Raw genomic sequence first — 27,271 nt, 5'->3', positions numbered from 1 at the left:
AGTCTGTAGCAACCTAAATGCCAGAACTGGAAAAGAACCTGACACTCTCAGCACACAGGGGGACAAACACCTACCTGGAGGTTACAGTTTTCCCTCACAAATATGCCCCCTAGACACAACTACGACAAAACAACCAATAAAAACAGGTCACAACTCCAACAGCTCTGTTGCACGCTGGGTCTGTACATGGTAGTCAATGGTAGGCTTTGAGGCGACTCCTATGGTAGGTACACCTACATCTTATCCCTTAGCAGTAGTACTGTAGATGACTTTATCACTGACCTCAACCCAAGAGCGTTCACAGTCAGTCCACTGACACCCCTATCAGATCACAGCAAAATCATAATCTACTTGTACAGAGCTATACTCAATAATGAGGCATCAAAGCCAAAGGAACTGCACAATATTAAGAAATGCTATAGATGGAAGGAAAGTAGTGGGGAAACCTACCATTTAACAATTAGGCAACAACAAATTCAATCCTTTTCAGACAACTTCCTGAACAAAACATTTCACTGTAACAGTGGTTTAACTTGGAGGTAGAAAGCCTAAACAGTATATTTGAACTTTCAGCTTCCCTATCAAATCTAAAAATTTGCAGACAACCTAAGAAAACTAACAACAATGACAAATGGTTTGATGAAGAATGCAAAAACCTAAGAAAGAAATTCAACCAAAAACATAGAGACCCAGAAAACCTGAGTCTAACGCCTTCACTATGGTGAGTCACTAAAACAATACAGAAATACACTACGGAAAACGAAGGAACAGCACGTCAGAAATAAGCTCAATGTAATTGAAGAATCCATAGAATCGAACCACTTCTGGGAAAATTGGAACACACTAACAACCACACAAAGAGTTATCTATCCAAAACAGAGATGTGTGGTTAAACCACTTCTCCAATATTTTATGCTATATAACAAAAGAACAAACAGCAAAAACATATACATGATCAATTAGAAATCTTATAATCATCTATTAAAGACTACCAGAACTGTCACGACTTCCGCCGAAGTGGGTCCGTCTCCTTGTTCGGGTGGCATTCGGCGGTCGACTTCACCGGCCTTCTAGCCACCGCCGATCCAGTTTTAATTTTCCATTTGTTCTGTCTTGTCTTATCACACCTGGCTTCACTCAACCAATTACTTGTTTATTATTTATTTGCGTTTGTGAGTGATTGTATATTGTAATTCGGTCCGTGTTTGTGGGCTATCATTGTTGCCTTGTATATTTGTATTTTTGAGTAAAGTACTTTAATTACTCATATGTGCTGTCCTGCGCCTGACTCCCTACACCAGCTATACATAGGACCGCTACAAGAACCCACTAGTTTCTCCAATTACATTGAATGAACTACAGGACAAAATATAAACCCTCCAACCCAAAAAGGACTGTGGTGTTAATGGTATCTTAATTGAAATGATAGAATATAGAGACCACAAATTCCAATTTGCTAAACTTGAACTCTTTAACATCATCCTCAGCTCTGGCATCTTTTCCAATATTTGGAACTAAGGACTGATAACCTCAATCCATAAAAGGCAAATTTGGCCCCCAATAACTATTGTGGGATATGCGTCAACAGCAACCTTGGGAAAATCCTCTGCATTAATATTAACAGCAGATGTGTACATTTCCCCAGTGAAAAGAATGTACTGAGCAAATGTCAAATTGACTTTTTTCCAAATTACTGTACGACAGACCACATATTCACCCTACACACCCTAATTGACAAACAAACAAACCAAAACAAAGGAAATGTCTTCTCATGCTTTGTTGACTTCCAAAAAGTTTTTGACTCAATTTGGCTTGAGGGTCTGCTATACAAACAAAACATACGACATCATAAAATCCATGGTCACAAACAACAAGCATACGGTTAAATTGAGCAAAAAACACACATTTCTTTACACAGGGCCGTCGTGTGAGACAGGGATGCAGCTTAAGCCCCACCATCTTCAACATATATATTAAGAAATTAGCGAGGACACTAGAATCTGAAGTTAAATGTCTACTGTTTGCTGATGATCTGGTGCTTCTGTCCCCAACCAAGGAGGGCTTACAGCAGCACCTAGATCTTCTGCACAGATTCTGTCAGACCTGGGCCCTGACAGTAAACATCAGTAAGACAAAAATAATGGTGTTCCAAAAAATGTCCAGTCACCAGGACCACAAATACAAATTCCATCTAGACACCATTGCCCTAGAGCACACAAAAATAATGATACATACCTCGGCCTAAACATCAACGCCACAGATAACTTCCACAAAGCTGTGAACGATCTGAGAGACAAGGCAAGAAGGGCCTTCTATGCCATCAAAAGGAACATAAAACTTGACAGACAATTAGGATCTGGCTAAAAAATACTTGAATCAGTTATAGAAAACAATTAACCTTTATGCTTGTGAGGTCTTGGGTCTGCTCACCAACCAAGATTTTCACAAAATGGAAAAAACACCAAATTGAGACTCTGCATGCAGAATTCTGCAAAAATATCCTCCGTGTACAACGTAAAACACCAAATAATGCACACAGAGCAGAAGTAGGCCGAATCCCACTAATTATCAAAATCCAGAAAATAGACGTTAAATTCTACAACCACCTGAAAAGGAAGTGATTCCCAAACATTCCATAACAACGCCAACACCTGCAGAGAAATAAACCTGGAGAAGAGTCCCTTAACCTTTGTGTCATCTTAACATTCTGTACACTCCCCTTGTCCAAAGGGTCAAAAATGACCCAACTTCACTAAACCCCGAAAATAAAGCAGCTTCATTTAATTTTAAACCCCAAATCTATTTTGCATGAATAAACAACCTGTCATTCATCACAAACTTTGTGAACATCTGTGATTTCCATCTTCACAATGCAGAAAGACTGGATCTAATCAGTGGACACCACTCATTTTATTACAACACACCTGGCATCATTGTTTTCTTTACTGAAGTAGAGGTTTATTATTATTATTATTATTATTGCTAAAGGTACTGCATAGGTGTAAAAATTTTTTTGCAATAGATAGCACTTGTAAAACCTAAGAATGTAGCAGAAATGTGCAGAAAGTAGTATTGAATACATTTTATTGAAGGGAAACAATAAGTCTTCAACTTTTTTGGCAACATAGCCATATATCCTTATATACAGTTGTGGCCAAAAGTTTGGAGAATGACAAATATTAATTTCCACAAAGTTTGCTGCTTCAGTGTCTTTAGATATTTTTGTCAGATATTACTATGGAATACTGGAGTATAATTACAAGCATTCCATAAGTGACAAAGGCTTTTATTGACAATTACATGAAGTTGATGTAAAGAGTCAATATTTGCAGTGTTGACCCTTCTTTTTCAAGACCTCTGCAATCCGGCCTGGCATGCTATCAATTAACTTCTGGGCCATATCCTGACTGATGGCAGCCAATTCTTGCATACATTTAACATTTAAGTCATTTAGCAGACGCTCTTATCCAGAGCGACTTACAAATTGGTGCGTTCACCTTATGACATCCAGTGGAACTGCCACTTTACAATAGTGCATCTAAATCTTTTAAGGGGGGGGTGAGAAGGATTACTTTATCCTATCCTAGGTATTCCTTAAAGAGGTGGGGTTTCAGGTGTCTCCGGAAGGTGGTGATTGACTCCGCTGTCCTGGCGTCGTGAGGGAACTCCGCTGTCCTGGCGTCGTGAGGGACGCCAGGACAATCAATCCTTGGAGTTTGTCAGAATTTGTGGGTTTTTGTTTGTCCACCCGCCTCTTGAGGATTGACCACAAGTTCTCAATGGGATTAAGGTCTGGGGAGTTTCCTGGCCATGGACCCAAAATATCGATGTTTTGTTCCCCGAGCCACTTAGTTATCACTTTTGCATTATGGCAAGGTGCTTCATCATGCTGGAAAAGGCATTGTTTGTCACCAAACTGTTCCTGGATAGTTGAGAAAAGTTGCTCTCAGAGCATGTGTTGGTACCATTCTTTATTCATGGCTGTGTTCTTAGGCAAAATTGTGAGTGAGCCCACTCCCTTGGCTGAGAAGCAACCCCACACATGAATGGCCTCAGGATGCTTTACTGTTGGCATGACACAGGACTGATGGTAGCGCTAATCTTGTCTTCTCCGGACAAGTTTTTTTCCAGATGCCCCAAACAATCGTAAAGGGGATTCCTCAGAGGAAAGGACTGTACCCCAGTCCTTAGAAGTCCAATCCCTGTACCTTTTGCAGAATATCAGTCTGTCCCTGATGTTTCTCCTGGAGAGAGGTGGCTTTTTTGTTGCCCTTCTTGACACCAGACCATCCTCCAAAAGTCTTCGCCTCACAGTGCGTGCAGATGCACTCACACCTGCCTGCTGCCATTCCTGAGCAAGCTGTGTACTGGTGGTGCCCCGATCCCGCAGCTGACGATCCTGGCCCTTGCTGGACTTTCTTGGGTGCCCTGAAGCGTTCTTCACAACAATTGAACTGCTCTCCTTGAAGTTCTTGATGATCCGTCAAATGGTTGATTTAGATGCAATCTTACTGGCAGCAATATCCTTGCCTGTGAAGCCCCTTTTTGTGCAAAGCAATGATGACGCCACGTGTTTCCTTGCAGGTAACCATGGTTGACAGAGGAAAAACAATGATTCCAAGCACCACCTTCCTTTTGAAGCTGTTATTCGAACTCAATCAACATGACAAAGTGATCTCCAGCTTTGTCCTCTTCAACAAAAACATGTGATAACGAGAGAATCACTGACATGATGTCAGCTGGTCCTTTTGTGGCAGGGCTGAAATGGGGTGTAAATGTTTTTGGGGAATTCAGTTCATTTGCATTGCAATTAATTGCAATTCATCTGATCACTCTTCATAACATTCTGCAGTATATGCACATTGCCATCTGTCACACCCTGACCTTAGTTATCTTTGTTTTCTTTATTATTTTGGTTAGGTCAGGGTATGACATGGGGGATTTATGTGTTTTGCCTAGTCTTGGGGTTTTTGTATGTTTATGGGGCTGTATCCTTTCTAGGTAGTTTTGTATGTATATGGTTGCCTAGATTGGTTCTCAATTAGAGGCAGCTGTCTGTCGTTGTCTCTGATTGGGAACCATATTTAGGCAGCCATGTTCTTTGGGTATTTTGTGGGTGATTGTCTTCTGTCTTTGTGTCATTGCACCAGATAGGACTGTTTCGGTTTTCATTTTCGTTGTTTTGTATTTTGTAGTGTTCTCATGTATGGTCTTGATTAAACATGTTGAACTCTAACCACGCTGCATTTTGGTCCTCCTCTCCTTCAGTGGAAGAAGGCCGTTACACCATCATACAAACTGAGGCAGCAGACATTGTGAAAATTCATATATGTGTCATTCTCAAAACTTTTGGCTACGACTGCACTGTACAATGAGGAATTCAACTCCAAAATACTAGTCTTCTCCCATTTTTTTAACCATTGCCCCCACCCACAAAGTGTATAAACTAAAATAAATTAGAATAAAATAAGATAATAGATACAAAACAAAAACGTGAAGAACATAAATCAATCAACTAATTAGCACATTTGTTTTTACCTTTATTTAACTAGGCAAGTCAGTTAAGAACAAATTCTTATTTTCAATGACAGCCTAAGAACAGTGGGTTAACTGCCTGTTCAGGGGAAGAAAAACGGATTTGTACCTTGTCAGCTTGGGGTTATGAACTTGCAACCTTTCGGTTACTAGTCCAACGCTCTAACCACTAGGCTACCCTGCCGCCCCACATGTTGGACAGTATGAAAGTGTGTGTGCATGGACTTTGCAGATGTATTTCTCACATGTGCAGCACATAGTATTTGTTTTACAGTCCTTTGTGGGGGCAGAATTGGCATCTCCTCCTCTTACCTGCCCCAGCCTCAGGTGGATCAGGACAAGATTCAGCCCCCTGAACAGCTTTCACAAGCAGAAGCTGCTGTGTGGGAGAGGCTCTCCCTTCTTTGAATGTGTGGGGTTACAAGTGCCTTTCCCAGCTGCTCCAGAAACACCCTCCTCTTGTTCCACTTATCAGGCATCCAGGTAGTGTCGATCTTGTTCCATATCACAAAGGCATTGTATAAGGACACATCAATGATGTTATGGACGATGACCAGGGGCCAGTGGGCAATTATCCTCCTGCAGATTTAAGTTCCAATCACCTTTTCCACACCTCTTTTGTTGTGGTTGTGGTCCAGAATGATGGCTGGCTTCCTGTCCTCACGTAACTGATCTCAGCCGTTTTGTGCAGTGTGCTCAGGAGGACCACATTCTTGTTCCTCTTTGGGAGGTGTTACGCACACTTCTATGAAGAGGGAACGCAACACCCTGCTACAATTAAACTCTGTGAAGTGAAAAAGGTATGGACTGTAGGTGCGAGTAAGAATGACAACAAGCAGAATGTGGTACCGTTTACAAGGACTTTATTCCTTTACACGGCTGGACGGAATAAAGCAAAGAAAGTAAATCTCAAAGCCCCCTCTCCTATCTTACCTGCCTAACCAATACTTACCTAATTTAGCACCACCTGGTGCCCTAACCAAAATACAAATACACCAAAATATGCCCAGGTCTTACCTAGTGTGCCTAGACAGCGAATATGCTACGGGTATATGTATGCCCGCGGGCCTCTTGCCTAAGCACTCCCAAGGTGCCTTCCCCTTCTCCCCCTGGGAACAAATGAAACAGAATATTAAACAATTTCACAAACAAACAAAGGACATCAAATAAGCTCTATCTGAGCAACAAACTCACAAAACATACCAACTCTCAGCAATGAACTCCCAGCAAAATCAACCTCTATCAAAATATCTCTGCAATGACCTCCCAGAAAATCTCTCTCTCCTGAACAGAACACTGGCTTTTATATAGCTTCAGATTGAATGGGTAATTGGAGACAGCTGAGTCTTGACAAGGGGGCGGGGTCAGCTCTCCAATTAGCCATGGAGTCGACCAATCAGCTGCTTGAGGGATTTCAGGAAGCCATTTCCTGAAATAAACACATGCAAATATACAATCTACAATACATAAACTGGGGAACGTAACAGGAGGTAAGAAACTAGAGTGGTGGTGCGGGTGAAGACAAACTTTGATGAGAAGGCCTCTCTCCCCCTTGTTGTGAGGAGTGCAGGGGGGAGCTCAGGCTTGTTCTTTCTAACTGTGCCAACCATGGTGACCTTCCTCTTCAGGAGCTGCTGGCTGAGTTCAATCATTAGCACACATAATCTACATTTTTCATTGTGTGTGTGTGTCTTTTTGTGGTGTGTAAATTATTTTAGAACTGCCTGGTCAAAAATGACCCTAAGACAATCTTTGTTCCCTGGTGGTGTACAGCTTTCATGGAAACATGAACGAAGGCGATGTTTCACTTTTTCTAATTTTGGGGTCAATCTCGGAAAAGTCATTCAATTTCAAGTTGAAAAAATATCATTTAGGGGGTTCTGCTGTTAAACATCAGGGATTTTTTCATTATCCTTAAGACAACACAAGGGTTAAGCAAGCTGGTCCTGGGGCTCTCTTCACAAACACAAACAGACCCCACAAGAGCCCTAGGACAGCAACAAAATTAGACCCAACCAAATCATGAGAATACAAAAAGATAATTACTTGTCACATTGGAAAGGATTAACAAAAAAACTAAGCAAACTAGAATGCGATTTGGCCCTAAACAGAGAGTGCACAGCGGCAGAATACCTGACCACTGTGACTGACCCAAAGCTTTGAGTATGTACAGACTCAGTGAGCATAGCCTTGATATTGAGAAAGGCAGCCGAAGGCAGACCTGCACACTGCCCACAAAATGAGGTGGAAACTGAGCAGCACTTCCTAACCTGCCAAATGTATGACCATATTAGAGACACATATTTCACCCAGATTACACAGATCCACAAAGAATTTGAAAACAAATCAAATTTTGATAAACTCCTATATCTATTGGGTGAAATGCCAGTGAGCAATCACAGCAGCAAGATTTGTGACCTGTTACCACAAGAAAAGGACAACCAGTGAAGAACAAACATAATTCCAAACACAACCCATATTTATTTATTTTCCCTTTTGTACTTGAACTATTTGCACATAATATGACATTTGAAATGTCTTTATTCTTTTGGAACTGTGTAATATTTTTTATTTGACTTTTGTTTATCCATTTGACTTGCTTTGGCAATGTAAACATATGTTTCCCATGCCAATAAATAGCAGCAGGGCCAGGGGCTGACCTCATTTAGTAGGACAAGTTAATAAATATAGACCACCATCGCTCTCCTCAGCCACACAGACACACACAATCCCTCTCAGTGTCACAGGAAAATAGAGACACACATCCCTCCCCAAAAACGAACTGCCTGAGCCCATGTGACAATGCTTTGGCAACGTAAACATGTGCCAATAAAGTTAAGTGATTATTACAGAGTCAAACATAGAAAGAGCAACAAGATATTCCAAGCTTAAAATACTAGATCAATAATTGGGAGTCTCTGAATGATCCCAGACACATCTTGCTTCATAAACAAATGATGATGAGCAGGGCACAATCTATATTCAGACGTCACATAATGGAAGGAGCCTTCGCTGAGCTCCCCAACCCTGAAACCTCAAGACTACCAATGCTCTTCACATAATCGTCTCCTTTTTCCATCCGATTTCTCCTCTTTCTCTGGGGTTTAACTTCCCAGGGCAAGGTTAGACTAAAATGAGCTCTTTGAAGATGGAGCTCAAAGCAGCCTGAATAATCTGGCTGAAGGAGAGCGAGAGAGAGGGGCGAGATAGAGATAGAGAGAGGGGGGCGAGATAGAGATAGAGAGAGAGGGGGGGCGAGATAGAGAGAGAGAGAGAGAGAGAGAAAGAGGGAGAGAGAGAGAGAGAGAGAGAGAGAGAGAGAGAGAGAGAGAGAGAGAGAGAGGGGGAGAGAGAGAGAGAGAGAGAGAGAGAGAGAGAGAGAGAGAGAGAGAGAAAGAGGGGGAGAGATAGAGACATGCTCTGAGTTTTATATCCACTCAGGGACATTTAAATCCTCCCTATGTAAACTCACTTCTGTCATCTAAATGTCTACTTCCTGACTTCAGAGGAACCAGCATAACTGATGTTGAGGAGGATAAGTTACCCCAGGGTTGGGTTTAGGTGAGGGGGTGGGGGGTTGGGTGTGCCCCCTTTAAAAAGGCCTTTCAAAACATCCCCTTTAATATTCCTAGTCAGAATCCCAGTTCCATTCTGAACACTGTTCCCAAACACTCTATCTGTTAAATAAAAACAACGCAAGATGTAATACTTTTCAGCTAATACAACTTCACTTGTGAAACTAAATTAATTATTGTTAAGAACAATACAAGGTGTACAGTCATTCTCTCTCTGTATCTACAACTGTTTGGACAGGACACACTACAGTAGCCTGTTATAAATGAGTTGGTAATCCGAGCCCTTCTCTCTCTACAGCCTGCTTTTAGATCTGGATTATTAAAAGGGAATGTTCATGTTTTGTTTTGTATGGAACGTTGGGGAATCGGGGCTTCCTGGACTGTCACTAGAGAGAAAAACACATGGGAGGAACACACACACACACACACACACACACACACACACACACACACACGTCTGTCTGGCCAAAATAGGTCTCCTGCTGTCTGTAGCCTCCTGGACTGGTCAGGAATAATAAGACCTGGACGATTCATGATGGAGCCCTCTGAATGTATTCAGCTTTGTGTGTGTCTGTGTGTGTGTCTGTGTGTGTGTAAAGGTATTCAGCGGCAGGGCCAGGGGCTGACCTCATTTAGTAGGACAAGTTAATAAATATAGACCGCCATCGCTCTCCTCAGCCACACAGACACACACAATCCCTCTCAGTGTCACAGGAAAATAGAGACACACGTCCCTCCCCAATAACGAACTGCCTGAGCCCATGTGACAAGCAGCAGACAGCAGCACTGTTCAACAAGAGAGCAAGAAAAAGAGAGAGAGAGCGAGAGAGACAGAGATAGAGAGAGAATGAGAGAGAGAGAGAGAGAGAGAGAGAGAGAGAGAGAGAGAGAGCAAAAGAGAGAAACAGAGAGAAACAGAGAGAGGGAGACAGACAGAGAACAACAGAGAGAGAGAGACAGACAGACAGACAGACAGATGATAGAGATAAACCCCAAGGTACACACACTGTACACACACAAACACACACTGTACATTTACACACACAGTGGTAGCAGGCAGACTGGGATTAATTCTCAGTGTCTGTCCACACTTTGACCCTTCTCTAATCCCATGACCTAAATAATCCTGATTATTATTTGAGGTGATGAAATTGAGCTAAATATTCCCAGTGTGTGTGTGTGTGTATATGTGTGTGTGTTTTTACATGTTCGTATGTGTGTATATGTGTGTGCGTGTGTGTGTTTGTATACAGTTGTAGTCAGAAGTTTACATACACTTTAGCCAAATACATTTAAACTCAGTTTTTCACAATTCAGGAATTTAATCCTAGAAAAATTCCGTCTTCAGTTAGGATCACCACTTAATTTTAAGAATGTGAAAGAATAATAGTTGAGAGAATGATTTATTTCAGCCTATATTTCTTTCATCACATTCCCAGTGGGTCAGAAGTTTACATACACTCAATTAGTATTTGGTAGCATTGCCTTTAAATTGTTTAACTTGGGTATAACTTTTCAGGTAGACTTGATAGCTCTTGACAGAGCTGGTATAACTGAGTCAGGTTTGTAGGCCTCCTTGCTTGCACACGCTTTTTCAGTTCTGCCCATACATTTTCTATGGGATTTAGGTCAGGGCTTTGTGAAGGCCACTCCAATACCTTGACTTTGTTGTTTTAAGCCATTTGCCACAACTTTGGAAGTATGCTTTGGATCATTGTCCATTTGGAAGACCCATTTGCGAATAAGCTTTAACTTCCTGACTGTTGTCTTGAAATGTTGTTTCAATATATCCACATAATTTTCCATCCTCACGATGACATCTATTTTGTGAAGTGCACCAATCCCTCCTGTAGCAAAGCACCCCCACAACATGATGCTGCCACCCCCGTGCTTCACGGTTAGGATGGTGTTCTTCCCCCTTTTTCCTCCAAACGATGGTCATTACTGCCAAACAGTTATATTTTTGTTTCATCAGACCAGAAGACACTTCTCCAAAAAGTATGATCTTTGGCCCTATGTGTTGTTGCAAACCGTAGTCTGGCTTTTTTATGGCGGTTTTGGAGCAGTGGCATCTTCCTTGTTGAGTGGCCTTTCAGTGGCCTTTATGTCGATATAGGACTCGTTTTACTGTGGATATAGATACTTTTGTACCTGTTTCCTCCAGCATCTTCACAAGGTCCTTTGCTGTTGTTCTGGGATTGATTTGCACTTTTGCACCAAAGTATGTTCATCTCCAGGAGACAGAACACGTCTCCTTCCTGAGCGGTATGACGGCTGCGAGGTCCCATGATGTTTATACTTGCGTACTATTGTTTGTACAGATGAACGTGGTACCTTCAGGCATTTCGAAATTACTCCTAAGGATGAACCAGACTTGTGGAGGTCTACAATTTTCTGAGGTCTTGGCTGTTTCTTTTGATTTTCCCATGATGTCAAGCAAAGAGGCACTGAGTTTGAAGGTAGGCCTTGAAATACATCCACAGTTATACCTCCAATTGACTCAAATGATGTCAATTAGCCTATCAGAACCTTCTAAAACCATGACATAATTTTCTGGAATTTTCCAAGCTGTTTATAGGCATAGTCAACTTAGTGTATGTAAACTTCTGACCCACTGGAATTGTGATACAATGAATTATAAGTGAAATAAAAATGACTGATGTCCTAAATTCGTGGAGTGGTTGAAAAACGAGTTTTAATGACTCCAACCAAAGTGTATGTAAACTTCCGACTTCAACTGTATGTGTGTGTGTATATGTGGGTGGGTGTTAGATTTGTACAGAGTTCTCCATAAAACTGTTGCTCAGCTCTTTGCCAGAGAGTATTCCTGTTGCTGATGATGGATTACACACATATCCCCCCCCCCCCCCCCACACACACACACACACACACACTCACACACACACACACACACACACACACACACACACACACACGCACACACACACACACACACACCCTGTGCTACAACCAGATTAAGGAGGATTTAGAGCTCAAGCACCAAAGATTACAGGCTACCTCAAATCCTCCCAGCAGAAAGCATCATGGACTGTTGAGAGGGGGGCAGGAAAGGGTGGGGTTAGGGTGAGATGAGAGGAGGGATAGGAAGAGATAAGAGAGAGAAGAGAGAGAGAGGAAGAGAGAGAGAAGAAGAGAGAGATATGTATGAGGGATGGGGAAAGTTGAATCCCTCTAAAGTAGGGAAGGGCACGGTTATTTGAATATCTAAACTGACGTTGGTATTCGAATACAAGAGTAGGTCTATTCACTGTTGAAAAGGCTTTGTCTCAATGTGCCATTGCTACACACAAGGATATACCAGGACATTTGAAATGCTTAATTTATTAAAATAACAAACTTTTGAATGTAGTTTTCATGACGTGCACCTCCTAAAAAGACACAAGCTACCATATTGTCTACACAGGTTTCACTCCATAGTTTGTTGGCACCAGTCGGAGGCTCCATGTGTAGCAACGTGAAGTGAGAGATCTCTAAACAATGCATAATGGAATTCAAACCACAGAATGAAAGAGGCTACAACGAGCAAAATAGCCTCAACTATCCCAGCTGGCTATATTAGCCTCAACTAGCCCAGCTGGCTATATTAGCCTCAACTAGCCCAGCTGGCTGTATTAGCCTCAACTAGCCCAGCTGGCTATATTAGCCTCAACTAGCCCAGCTGGCTATATTAGCCTCAACTAGCCCAGCTGGCTATATTAGCTAGCTTATAACATTGCTTTGCTGCAGTAAAGACAGACATAGATACCTATGGTATCTAACTAGCCGCGAGTCAGTGGTTTCTTTTTCTCTGTCTCCTCCCAGTGTCACACACCACCGGCCCCTGTAAAACTTGCTTACTGAGCAGCCTGCGTAACTCAGGAGAGGCGGTCTCACAGGCCCACGCAGCATAAGCAAGTGTCCAAGTTTAAACAATGTTAAAGAAAAAACACGTTTTTCGACGATCCAAATATCCGGAAACATTTCATGATATTATTGAATAGTCCATCCCTACTCTAAAGTAGGATCAAGAGTTTGAGGAGTGTGTTTGTGTGTAGGTGTTTGTGTGTTTGTGTGTAGGTGTGTGTAACAGTGTTTGTGTGTAGGTGTGTGTAACAGTGCTTGTGTGTATGTGTGTGTAACAGTGTTTGTGTGTAACAGTGTTTGTGTGTTTATGTGTATGTGTGTGTAACAGTGTTTGTGTGTTAATGTGTATGTGTGTGTAACAGTGTTTGTGTGTTTGTGTGTATAACAGTGTTTGTGTGTATGTGTGTATAACAGTGTTTGTGTGTTTGTGTGTTTGTGTGTATAACAGTGTTTGTGTGTATGTGTGTGTAACAGTGTTTGTGTGTGTAACAGTGTTTGTGTGTATGTGTGTGTAAGAGTGCTTGTGTGTATGTGTGTGTAACAGTGTGCGTGTGCTTGTGTGTGTAACAGTGTTTGTGTGTATGTGTGTGTAACAGTGTTTGTGTGTTTGTGTGTATATAACAGTGTATATAACAGTGTATATAACAGTGTTTTTGTGTGTAACAGTGTTTGTGTGTTCGTGTGTATAACAGTGTTTGTGTGTATGTGTGTATAACAGTGTTTGTGTGTTTGTGTGTATATAACAGTGTATATAACAGTGTATATAACAGTGTTTGTGTGTGTAACAGTGTTTGTGTGTTTGTGTGTATAACAGTGTTTGTGTGTGTAACAGTGTTTGTGTGTTTGTGTGTATAACAGTGTTTGTGTGTTTGTGTGTATATAACAGTGTATATAACAGTGTATATAACAGTGTTTGTGTGTGTAACAGTGTTTGTGTGTTTGTGTGTATAACAGTGTTTGTGTGTATATAACAGTGTATATAACAGTGTATATAACAGTGTTTGTGTGTGTAACAGTGTTTGTGTGTTTGTGTGTATAACAGTGTTTGTGTGTTTGTGTGTGTAACAGTGTTTGTGTATTTGTGTGTATAACAGTGTTTGTGTGTATATAACAGTGTATATAACAGTGTATATAACAGTTTTTGTGTGTGTAACAGTGTTTGTGTGTTTGTGTGTTTAACAGTGTTTGTGTGTAACAGTGTATGTGTGTATGTGTGTGTAACAGTGTCTGTGTGTATGTGTATGTAGGTAACAGTGTTTGTGTGTCTGTGTTTGTGTGTATGTGTGTGTAACAGTGTTTGTGTGAGGGAGTGTGCAAGAGTGGGGAGTCTGTGAGAGTGTGTGTGTGAGAGTGTGTGTGTCTGTTCGAGCGTATGTAAGAGAGCGTGTGTGTGTGTGAGAGAGAGTGTGTGTCTGTGAGAGAGTGTGATGTCTGTGAGAGTGGTGAGAATGTGCTCAATTCAATCTGTAATGCTGAAGTTCAGCACTACAGCCCAATTTATATTTAAAGGCAATGTTCTCATGTTCTCGGAGACTGCAATCATGGTAAAGGCTGCATATGTCGCCTCAATGGGATTTGACCTTTACATTTCAAGCGTACTATAGCGCTGGACTTATGTGATACGGATTGAATCGAACCCAGTGTTTGTGTGATGAAGAGCGTGTGTGAGATCCCACAAGGTGACTGAGGTAGCACCATTAGGCCGTCCCACAAGGTGACTGAGGGAGTACCATTAGGCCGTCCCACAAGGTGACTGAGGGAGTACCATTAGGCCGTCCCACAAGGTGACTGAGGGAGTACCATTAGGCCGTCCCACAATGTGACTGAGGGAGTACCATTAGGCCATCCCACAAGGTGACTGAGGGAGCACCATTAGGCCGTCCCACAAGGTGACTGAGGGAGTACCATTAGGCTGTCCCACAAGGTGACTGAGGGAGTGCCATTAGGCCGTCCCACAAGGTGATAGAGGGAGTACCATTAGGCCATCCCACAAGGTGATAGAGGGAGTACCATTAGGCCGTCCCACAAGGTGACTGAGGGAGTACCATTAGGCCGTCCCACAAGGTGACTGAGGGAGTAGAACTCCGTGTGTGTCATCCCTCCCGCTCCCAGACATTCAGAGCTTTGTGAGGGTCTTAGAGGCCAAGCTGAATTTCTTCAGCCTCCTGAGGTTGAAGAGGCTCTGTTGCGCCTTATTCACCAAACTGTCTGTGTGGGTGGACCATTTCAGATTGTCAGTGATGTGTATGCTAAGGAACTTGAAGCCTTCCACCTTCTCCACTGCGGTCCCGTCGATGTGGATAGGGGCGTGCTCCCTCTGCTGTTTCCTGAAGTCCACAATCAGCTCCTTTGTTTTGTTGGCGTTGAGGGATAGGTTATTTTCCCGGCACAACTCTGCCAGGGCCCTCACCTCCTCCCCGTAGGCTGTCCCGTCATTTTTGGTAATCAGGCATTGTCTGCAAATTTGATGATTGAGTTGGAGGCGTGCCTGGCCACGCAGTCATGGGTGAACAGGGAGTGAAGGAGGGGGCTGAGCACGCACCCTTATGGGGCCCCTGTGTTGAGGATCAGCATAGTGGAGGTGTTGTTTCCTACCTTCATCCCCTGGGGACGGCCCGTCAGGAAGTCCAGGACCTAGTTGCACAGGGCGAGGTTCAGATCCAGGGCCCCAAGCTTAATGATGAGCTTGGAGGGTACTATGGTGTTGAAGGCTGAGATATAGTCAATGAAAAGCATTCTAACATAGCTATTGCTCTTGTCCAGATGGGATAGGGCAGTGTGCAGTGTGATGGCAATTGCATCATCTGTATCTATTGGGGCAGTATGCAAATTGAAGTGGGTCTAGGGTGTCAGGAAAGGTGGAGGTGATATGATCCTTAACTAGCCTCTAAAAGCACTTCATGATGACAGAAGTCAGTGCTACGGGGCGATAGTCATTTAGTTCAGTTACCTTTGCTTTCTTGGGTACAGGAACAATGGTGGACATCTTGACTGGGACAACAGACTGGGATAGGGAGAAATGTAATATGTCCGTAAACACTCCAGCCAGCTGGTCTGTACATGCACTGAGGACGCAGCTAGGGATGCTGTCTGGGCAGGCAACCTTGCGAGGGTTAACACGCTTAAATGTCCTACTCACACCGGCCACGGAGAACGAGGCCTCCCGGAACATATCCCGGTCCATGTGATCAAAACAATCATGAAGCATAGATTCTGATTAGTCAGACCAGCATTGAACAGATATTAGCATGGGTGCTTCCTGTTTGAGTTTCTGCCTTCAGGAAGGTAGGAGAAAAATGGAGTTGAGATCTGATTTGCTGAAGGGAGGGGGGGGGGGGTCTTGTAGGCATCACAGAAGGGGTTGTAACAGTGGTCAAGTGTTTTTCCAGCGCGAGTACTACATTCAATATGTGACATTTGATTATGAGGTATTCTAGCTTGGGTGAACAAAATTACTTGAGACTTGAGATTCTGTACGTTCACAATCACACCATAAGTAGTTAATCATGAAACATACATCACTGCCTTTCTTCTTCCCGGAGAGTTCTTTATTCCTGTCTGATGTACTGAGAACCCAGCTGGCTGTATGGATAGGGACAGTATATCCAGAGAGAGCCTTGATTCCATGAAACAGAATATGTTACAGTCCCTGGTGTCTTTCTGGAAGGAGATCTTCGCCCTGAGCTCGTCTACTTTATTGTCCAGAGACAGAACATTAGCGAGTAGTATACTCGGAAGCGGTGGATATTGTGCACAAAAAAACATTCTGGGCAAATAATAAAAAATATAAAAAATACTGCAAAGTCAATTAGGAGCTAGAAGAGAGCTGCCATCTTCCATAGAGTCTTCACTCCGCTGTACTCCGCTTTACTCTGTTTTCTCCACTTTACTCTGTTCCATTTTACTCCACTTTACTCTGTTTTCTCCACTTTACTCTGTTCCGTTTTACTCCGCTTTACTCTGTTTTCTCCACTTTACTCTGTTCCGTTTTACTTCGCTTTACTCTGTTTTCTCCACTTTACTCTGTTCCGCTTTACTCTGTTTTCTCCACTTTACTCTGTTCCGCTTTACTCTGTTTTCTCCGCTTTTTTTAAACAAAAGTATACACCTCACACACATGGTTATGGACTTTAAAAAAAAGAAGACACCTGCACCATGTCAGATATAGAGTGGAAATGTATTACATTTTGAGTTTTCATCCTAATATTACACTTTATATACATCACAGAAGACTGAAATGTAACAAAATATCAGATTTATAATGTTTATTAATTCTGAAAAATATTAATAACATTCCACCCATGAAGCCAGTAGGTGATTTGACTGCAGGGAAGGGCTATACAAGGAAGAGCTACACTCAGCTTTCTGCTACCATATACTTCCCCCTGCGTCCGGACTTAAGAATTTAAAATCGATTTGAGCCCCTGTACCAGCCTGTACCAGTCTTCTGCCGGGGGCTTGGATGTTCCCTCCATGGCTGTGGATGTCCCTCCAGCTACCTGCCCCTGTCCTAGTCAATCAACTGGTACAGTCTGGACCAACGCAGCCTCCCTCCACTGGACCGTGCTCTCTAGATCAGAACTCCATCCTATTGGCTGTTGTGGTCTGCACGCACCTTGTGTCTCAGCAGCCCTCTTCTCAGGTGAGTCTGTGGCTCTGGCCTCGCAGTCAGCTTCGAGACACGGCAGAGGCCAGATAATTCCGGCTATTGTGATTGAGAGTTCGATGGTGAGGCATATACAGTTGAAGTCGGAAGTTTACATAAACCTTAGCCAAATAGATTTAAACTCAGTTTTTCACAATTCCTGACATTGAATCCTAGTAAATATTCACTGTGTTAGGTCAGTTAGGATCACCACTTTATTTTAAGAATGTGAAATGTCAGAATAATAGTTGAGAGAATGATTTATTTCAGCTTTTATTTCTTTCATCACATTCCCAGTGGGTCAGAAGTTTACATACACTCAATTAGTATTTAGTAGCATTGCCTTTAAATGGTTTAACTTGGGTCAAATGTTTCTGGTAGCCTTCCACAAGCTTCCCACAATAAGTTGGGTGAATTTTGGCCCATTCCTCCTGACAGATCTGGTGTAACTGAGTCAGGTTTGTAGGCCTCCTTGCTAGCACACGCTTTTACAGTTCTGCTCACAAAATTTCTATAGGATTGAGGTCAGGGCTTTGTGATGGCCACTCCAATACCATGACTTTGTTGTCTTAAGCCATCTTCCAAAGCCACAACTTTGGAAGTATGCTTGGGGTCATTGTCCATTTGGAAGACCCTTTTGCGAACAACCTGACTGATGTCTTGAGATGTTGCTTCAATTTATCCACATAATTTTCCTTTCTTATGATGCCATATATTTTGTGAAGTGCACCAGTCCCTCCTGCAGAAAATCACCCCCACAACATGATGCTGCCACCCCCGTGCTTCACGATTGGGATGGTGTTCTTTAATGGAAGCCTCTCCAACATAATCCAGGATCGAATCAGGAATTCCCCAGGGCAGCTGACTAGGCCCCTTACTTTAGTAACGACATGCCACTGGCTTTGAGTGACCTGTGTAGTGACTCAACACTATACACATCAGCTACCACAGCGACTAGAATTACTCCAACACTTAACAAAGACCTGCATATAGTTTCAGAATGGGTCAGAATGGGTTGCAAATAATAAGTTAGTCCTAAATATTTCAAAAACTTAAAGCATTGTATTGGGACAAAACATTCACTAAACCCTAAACCTCAACTAAATCTTGCAATGAATAATGTGGTAATTGAGCAAGTTGAGATGACTAAACTGCTTGGAGTAACACTGGATTGAAAACTGTCATGGCCAAAACATATTTATGAAGTAATAGCTAAGATGGGGAGAAGTCTGTCCATAATAAAGCAATGCTCTGCCTTCTTAACAACACTATCAACAAGGCAGGTCCTACAGGCCCTAGTTTTGTTACACCTAGACTACTGTTCAGTCATGTGGTCAGGTGCTACAAAGAGGACAAAGAGGAGAATTGCAATTGACTCAGAAAATGGCAGCACGGCTGGCCTTTGGATGTACACAGAGAGCTAACATAAATAATATGCATGTCAATCTCTCCTGGCTCAAAGTGGAGGAGAGATTGACTTCATCACTACTTATATTTGTGAGAGGTTGACATGTTGAATGCACCGAGCTGTCTGTTTGAACTACTGGCACACAGCTCGGACACCCATGCATACGCCACAAGACATTTCATCAGAGGTCTCTTCACAGTCCTCAAGTCCAGAACAGACTATGGGAGGTGCACAGTACTACATAGAGCCATGACTAGATGGAACTCTATTCCACATCAAGTAACTCATGCAAGTAGTAAAATTAGATTAAAAAAACAGATAAAAATACACCTTATAGAACAGCAGGAACAGTGAAGAAACACTAACATAGGCACAGACACATGCATACAAACACACGATAACATACGCACTATACACACACGTACACATGGATTTTGTGTTGTGGATATGTGGTAGTGGAGCAGGGGCCTGAGGGCACACACTTAATATGTTGTGAAATCTGTTGTGAATGTATTGTAACTTCCTTCATTTTTCTGGACCCCAGGAAGAGTAGCTGCTGCCTTGGCAACAGCTAATGGGGATCCATAATAAATACAATTACTATAATCTCTCCTCTCTCATATAGCTTTATACAGGGACAGATGCTAACAAAGGGTAGAGCAGACACACCATGGAGAAAGATACATACACAGAGGAATTCAAACACAGACACTTATACACACACACACACACGCACGCACACACACACACACGCACGCACACACGCGAACACACACACACGCACGCACACACGCGCACGCACACACACACACACACACACACACACACACACACACACACACACACACACACGCACGCACACACACACGCACGCACGCACACACGCACGCGCACACACGCACACACGTACACAGTCAAGATGCAGAATAACGTGGGGACCTCGGGGAGTGTAGTTAGTCATCTGTCTCAAACAGGAACAGACTGGTGGGTATTCTCTCCTCTGACAGACACACTTTCTCTCTCTCTCTCTCTCTCTTCCTCACGAAGGTTGATCTTTCATCACATCATCCTCTGACCTTTTCTTTGTGCTCCCAACATGCAGACAGACTCGCTACTGTAGGTCACTGACCTCTGGATAATAATAATAATACACATTAGATGCTGTGATGCTGTAATGTAGGGAAAAAAACACAAGAGAAATGGGGACACAGAAAAGCATTTCACCTTTTAGGGCTAAAATTTAACAGATAGGCCTTGATCAAAGAGACATGAACACGCACGCACACACACACACACACGCACGCACGCACACACGCACGCACGCACACACACACACACGCACACACACACACACACACACACACACACACGCACACACACACACACACGCACGCACGCACACACACAGACGCACGCACGCATGCACACACACACACTTTTTCATATGTGTATGTGTCTCGGAGTGTGTGTGCCGCTTTGATTTCTTTCTCCAGCCTGTGTTACCTTCTCTGTGGATTGTACCAGTCGTCTCCACTGACCTTTTCAGCAGGGCCTGTCTGACAACAGATGAGGATGTCACACACACACACACACACACACACACACACACACACACACACACAGCTGAAGATATCTCCCTGTTGACAAACAAACAATAACTCTCACTGAGGGCTAGCTTCCTGTTGACAAACAAACAATAACTCTCACTGAGGGCTAGCTTCCTGTTGACAAACAAACAATAACTCTCACTGAGGGCTAGCTTCCTATTGACAGACAAACAATAACTCTCACAGAGGGCTAGCTTCCTGTTGACACACAAACAATAACTCTCACTGAGGGCTAGCTTCCTGTTGACAAACAAACAATAACTCTCACTGAGGGCTAGCTTCCTGTTGACAGACAAACAATAACTCTCACTGAGGGCTAGCTTCCTGTTGACAAACAAACAATAACTCTCACTGAGGGCTAGCTTCCTGTTGACAAACAAACAATAACTCTCACAGAGGGCTAGCTTCCTGTTGACAAACAAACAATAACTCTCACTGAGGGCTAGCTTCCTGTTGACAAACAAACAATAACTCTCACTGAGGGCTAGCATTCTGTTGACACACAAACAATAACTCTCACTGAGGGCTAGCTTCCTGTTGACAAACAAACAATAACTCTCACTGAGGGCTAGCTTCCTGTTGACAAACAAACAATAACTCTCACTGAGGGCTAGCTTCCTGTTGACACACAAACAATAACTCTCACTGAGGGCTAGCTTCCTGTTGACAAACAAACAATAACTCTCACTGAGGGCTAGCTTCCTGTTGACACACAAACAATAACTCTCACTGAGGGCTAGCTTCCTGTTGACAAACAAACAATAACTCTCACTGAGGGCTAGCTTCCTGTTGACAGACAAACAATAACTCTCACTGAGGGCTAGCTTCCTGTTGACACACAAACAATAACTCTCACTGAGGGCTAGCTTCCTGTTGACAAACAAACAATAACTCTCACTGAGGGCTAGCTTCCTGTTGACACACAAACAATAACTCTCACTGAGGGCTAGCTTCCTGTTGACAAACAAACAATAACTCTCACAGAGGGCTAGCTTCCTGTTGACACACAAACAATAACTCTCACAGAGGGCTAGCTTTCTGTTGACAAACAAACAAACCCATTCTCTCTGTTTGTACCTTCTATGGATCTAAAGGGATTCACTGTTCCAGTGGAAATAATGAGTCTCTGTTCTGTTGTCTTCATAATGGTGGCATCATTAGTATTATCTGCCTAATTCTAAAATGTGGGTTTGTTACAAGATACTGTCTCTTTATTAATTTGTAAAGGGCCATTTCAGAGAGAGAGAGAAAGAATGATAGTGATAAAGAGAGAGAGCGAGAGAGATAGAGCAGGGGAGAGAGGGAGAGAGAGTTAGAGAGAGAGAGAGAGTGAGAGAGAAAGAGAGAGAGCGGGGAAGGGAGAGAGAGAGAGGGGAGGGCGAGAGAGACATTTACATTTACATTTAAGTCATTTAGCAGACGCTCTTATCCAGAGCGACTTACAAATTGGTGCTTTCACCTTATGACATCCAGTGGAACAGCCACTTTACAATAGTGCATCTAGGTCTTTTAAGGGGGGAAGGATTACTTTATCCTATCCTAGGTATTCCTTAGAGAGGTGGGGTTTCAGGTGTCTCCGGAAGGTGGTGATTGACTCCGCTGTCCTGGCGTCGTGAGGGAGTTTGTTCCACCATTGGGGGCCAGAGCAGCGAACAGTTTTGACTGGGCTGAGCGGGAACTGTACTTCCTCAGTGGTAGGGAGGCGAGCAGGCCAGAGGTGGATGAACGCAGTGCCCTTGTTTGGGTGTAGGGCCTGATCAGAGCATGGAGGTACTGAGGTGCCGTTCCCCTCACAGCTCCGTAGGCAAGCACCATGGTCTTGTAGCGGATGCGAGCTTCAACTGGAAGCCAGTGGAGAGAGCGGAGGAGCGGGGTGACGTGAGAGAACTTGGGAAGGTTGAACACCAGACGGGCTGCGGCGTTCTGGATGAGTTGTAGGGGTTTAATGGCACAGGCAGGGAGCCCAGCCAACAGCGAGTTGCAGTAATCCAGACGGGAGATGACAAGTGCCTGGATTAGGACCTGCGCCGCTTCCTGTGTGAGGCAGGGTCGTACTCTGCGGATGTTGTAGAGCATGAACCTACAGGAACGGGCCACCGCCTTGATGTTATTTGAGAACGACAGGGTGTTGTCCAGGATCACGCCAAGGTTCTTAGCGCTCTGGGACGAGGACACAATGGAGTTGTCAACCGTGATGGCGAGATCATGGAACGGGCAGTCCTTCCCGGGAGGAAGAGCAGCTCCGTCTTGCCGAGGTTCAGCTTGAGGTGATGATCCGTCATCCACACTGATATGTCTGCCAGACATGCAGAGATGCGATTCGCCACCTGGTCGTCAGAAGGGGGAAAGGAGAAGATTAATTGTGTGTCGTCTGCATAGCAATGATAGGAGAGACCATGTGAGGTTATGACAGAGCCAAGTGACTTGGTGTATAGCGAGAATAGGAGAGGGCCTAGAACAGAGCCCTGGGGGACACCAGTGGTGAGAGCACGTGGTGAGGAGACGGATTCTCGCCACGCCACCTGGTAGGAGCGACCTGTCAGGTAGGACGCAATCCAAGCGTGGGCCGCGCCGGAGATGCCCAACTCGGAGAGGGTGGAGAGGAGGATCTGATGGTTCACAGTATCGAAGGCAGCCGATAGGTCTAGAAGGATGAGAGCAGAGGAGAGAGAGTTAGCTTTAGCAGTGCGGAGCGCCTCCGTGATACAGAGAAGAGCAGTCTCAGTTGAATGACTAGTCTTGAAACCTGACTGATTTGGATCAAGAAGGTCATTCTGAGAGAGATAGCGGGAGAGCTGGCCAAGGACGGCACGTTCAAGAGTTTTGGAGAGAAAAGAAAGAAGGGATACTGGTCTGTAGTTGTTGACATCGGAGGGATCGAGTGTAGGTTTTTTCAGAAGGGGTGCAACTCTCGCTCTCTTGAAGACAGGAGGGACGTAGCCAGCGGTCAGGGATGAGTTGATGAGCGAGGTGAGGTAAGGGAGAAGGTCACCGGAGATGGTCTGGAGAAGAGAGGAGGGGATAGGGTCAAGCGGGCAGGTTGTTGGGCGGCCGGCCGTCACAAGACGCGAGATGTCATCTGGAGAGAGAGGGGAGAAAGAGGTCAGAGCACAGGGTAGGGCAGTGTGAGCAGAACCAGCGGTGTCGTTTGACTTAGCAAACGAGGATCGGATGTCGTCGACCTTCTTTTCAAAATGGTTGACGAAGTCATCTGCAGAGAGGGAGGAGGGGGGAGGAGGATTCAAGAGGGAGGAGAAGGTGGCAAAGAGCTTCCTAGGGTTAGAGGCAGATGCTTGGAATTTAGAGTGGTAGAAAGTGGCTTTAGCAGCAGAGACAGAGGAGGAAAATGTAGAGAGGAGGGAGTGAAAGGATGCCAGGTCCGCAGGGAGGCGAGTTTTCCTCCATTTCCACTCGGCTGCCCGAGCCCTGTTCTGTGAGCTCGCAATGAGTCGTCGAGCCACGGAGCGGGAGGAGGACCGAGCCGGCCTGGAGGATAGGGGACATAGAGAGTCAAAGGATGCAGAAAGGGAGGAGAGGAGGTTGAGGAGGCAGAATCAGGAGATAGGTTGGAGAAGGTTTGAGCAGAGGGAAGAGATGATAGGATGGAAGAGGAGAGAGTAGCGGGGAGAGAGAGCGAAGGTTGGGACGGCGCGATACCATCCGAGTAGGGGCAGTGTGGGAAGTGTTGGATGAGAGCGAGAGGAAAAGGATACAAGGTAGTGGTCGGAGACTTGGAGGGGAGTTGCAATGAGGTTAGTGGAGGAACAGCATCTAGTAAAGATGAGGTCGAGCGTATTGCCTGCCTTGTGAGTAGGGGGAAGGTGAGAGGGTGAGGTCAAAAGAGGAGAGGAGTGGAAAGAAGGAGGCAGAGAGGAATGAGTCAAAGGTAGACGTGGGAGGTTAAAGTCGCCCAGAACTGTGAGAGGTGAGCCGTCCTCAGGAAAGGAGCTTATCAAGGCATCAAGCTCATTGATGAACTCTCCGAGGGAACCTGGAGGGCGATAAATGATAAGGATGTTAAGCTTGAAAGGGCTAGTAACTGTGACAGCATGGAATTCAAAGGAGGCGATAGACAGATGGGTAAGGGGAGAAAGAGAGAATGACCACTTGGGAGAGATGAGGATCCCGGTGCCACCACCCCGCTGACCAGAAGCTCTCGGGGTGTGCGAGAGCACGTGGGCGGACGAAGAGAGAGCAGTAGGAGTAGCCGTGTTGTCTGTGGTGATCCATGTTTCCGTCAGAGCCAAGAAGTCGAGGGACTGGAGGGAGGCATAGGCTGAGATGTACTCGGAGACCTGGAACTCCACGTGGGTCGTGCGCGCTGGGACCACCAGATTAGGGTGGCCGCGGCCATGCGGTGTGGAGCGTTTGTATGGTCTGTGCAGAGAGGAGAGAACAGGGATAGACAGACACATAGTTGACAGGCTAGAGAAGAGGCTACGCTAATGCAGAGGAGATTGGAATGACAAGTGGACTACACGTCTCGAATGTTCAGAAAGTTAAGCTTACGTAGCAAGAATCTAATTGACTAAAATGATTAAAATGATACAGTACTGCTGGGGTAGGCTAGCTGCGTTGTTGACACTACCCTAATCAAGTCGTACCGTTGAGTGTGAAGTTTCTACAATGCTGCTTTTCGGGAGCTAGCTGGCTAGCTAGCAGTGTTGGTTACGTTACGTTGCGTTAGGAGAACGACAATAGCTGGCTAGCTAACCTAGAAAATCGCTCTAGACTACACAATTATCTTTGAAACAAAGACGGCTATGTAGCTAGCTATGTAGCTAGCTACGATCAAACAAATCACACCGTTGGGACTGTAATGAAATGAAATGAAAATGTGATACTACCTGTGGAGCGAAGCGGAATGCGACCGAAATGCGAAAGTTCTATTCAGTAGACGTTGGCTGGCTATTGGCTAGCTAGGAGTGTCTCCTACGTTAAGGACGACAAAATAGCTGGCTAGCTAACCTCGGTGAATTAAGATAATCACTCTAAGACTACACACTCTAAACTACACAATTATCTTGGATACGAAGACAGCAAAGACAACTATGTAGCTAGCTAATACTACACTAATCAAGTCGTTCAGTTGAGTGTGATAGTTACTACAGTGCTACGGTAGCCGGTGAACGTATGCTAGCTGGCTAGCTGCTAGGCAGATAGGAGGACGACGAAATACGATAATAACGCAATTATCACTCTAAGACTCCATACTCTAAACTACACAATTATCTTGGATACGAAGACAGCAAAGACAACTATGTAGCTAGCTAACACTACACTAATCAAGTCGTTCAGTTGAGTGTGATAGTTACTACAGTGCTACGGTAGACGGTGAACGTGTTGGGCAGATAGGAGACGACGAAATACGATAATTACGCAATTATCTTTGATACAACGACGACTATGTAGCTAGCTAAGAAGAAATTGCTAAGATTAGACAAATCAGACCGTTGTACTATAATGAAATGTAATGAAATGTAATGAAAAAGTTATACAACCTGCAGACCGAAGCGCGGATGCGACCGGCTCGCTCCAACCCGGAAGTAGAGCGGGGAAGAGAGAGGGAGAGCGAGAGAGACAGAGCATGAGAGAGGGGGGGGGCGAAAGAAAGAGAGCGGGGAGAGAGAGAGAGCGGGCAGAGAGAGAGAGCGGGTGAGAGAGAGAGAGAGAGCGTGGCAGAGAGAGAGCGGGGAGAGAGAGAGAGAGAGAGTGTGGCAGAGAGAGAGCGGGGCAGAGAGAGAGAGCGGGGAGAGAGAGAGAGCGTGGCAGAGAGAGAGAGAGCGGGGGAGAGAGAGAGAGCGTGGGAGAGAGAGAGAGAGCGTGGCAGAGAGAGCGGGGGAGAGAGAGAGCGGGGCAGAGAGAGAGCGGGGAGAGAGAGAGAGCGTGGCAGAGAGAGAGTGTGGCAGAGAGAGAGCGGGAGAGAGAGAGCGGGGGAGAGAGAGAGAGCGAGAGCGGTGTACCGTTTTCAGCCCATCTGCCCCATCTGTCTCTTTCTCTGTCTCTGTGTGTGGAGCCAGCACGCACTTCGCAGCCCTAAAGTAGCCACTCCAGCCTGCTAACATGGAGGAAAATGAACAGACTGGCAGGTCGTCTTTCCTCTGACACATGAACAGAGCTGACTACAGCTACCTGGGGACCCCAGTCACGACACACACACACACATAGGTAGAAACCAAACACAGGCATGCATGCATGCACGCTCACACACACACACACACACACACACACACACACACACACACACACACACACACACACAGAGAGAGAGAGCACTGAGTATTGGTCCACACGTGATAGAACTACCAGCTCAGGACCAGCTGTAACAGGAGAGGAAGAAGGGAAAACATCTCTCCTCTTTTTCCTTTTTCTGTCATTCTACAAAAAATCAGCCGCTCATCACAGCCGACCTCAGAGGGAATGGTACTGCCTACATCCTCACACACAGCCTGATTACATCCTCTGCTCTCTCCCTTGAGTCAGTTACACAGGAAGCAGCACTGATCTAACCCCTGAACTGTGAGGGAGAGAGAAAGAGAGAGATCCATAGAGAGGGACAGAGAGAGATAGAGAGAGAGAGGGGGAGAGAGATAGAGAGGGGGAGAGAGAGAGAGAGCGGGTAGAGATTGAAAAAGGA

The 27,271-nt window shown here is 44.6% G+C and overlaps 1 protein-coding gene across 1 annotated transcript in view; it reads right to left on the bottom strand.

Annotated features, from left to right (window-relative positions):
- LOC115118868 (ephrin-B1-like) overlaps positions 1-27,271 on the bottom strand; it is a 180,244-nt gene that overhangs the window by 38,521 nt on the left and 114,452 nt on the right. The gene's annotated exons all lie outside the window — the stretch shown is intronic.

Source organism: Oncorhynchus nerka, linkage group LG6, assembly GCF_034236695.1.
Source record: "Oncorhynchus nerka isolate Pitt River linkage group LG6, Oner_Uvic_2.0, whole genome shotgun sequence".
Lineage (NCBI taxonomy): Eukaryota > Metazoa > Chordata > Actinopteri > Salmoniformes > Salmonidae > Oncorhynchus > Oncorhynchus nerka.
This window is presented reverse-complemented; position numbering and strand designations above follow the sequence as displayed.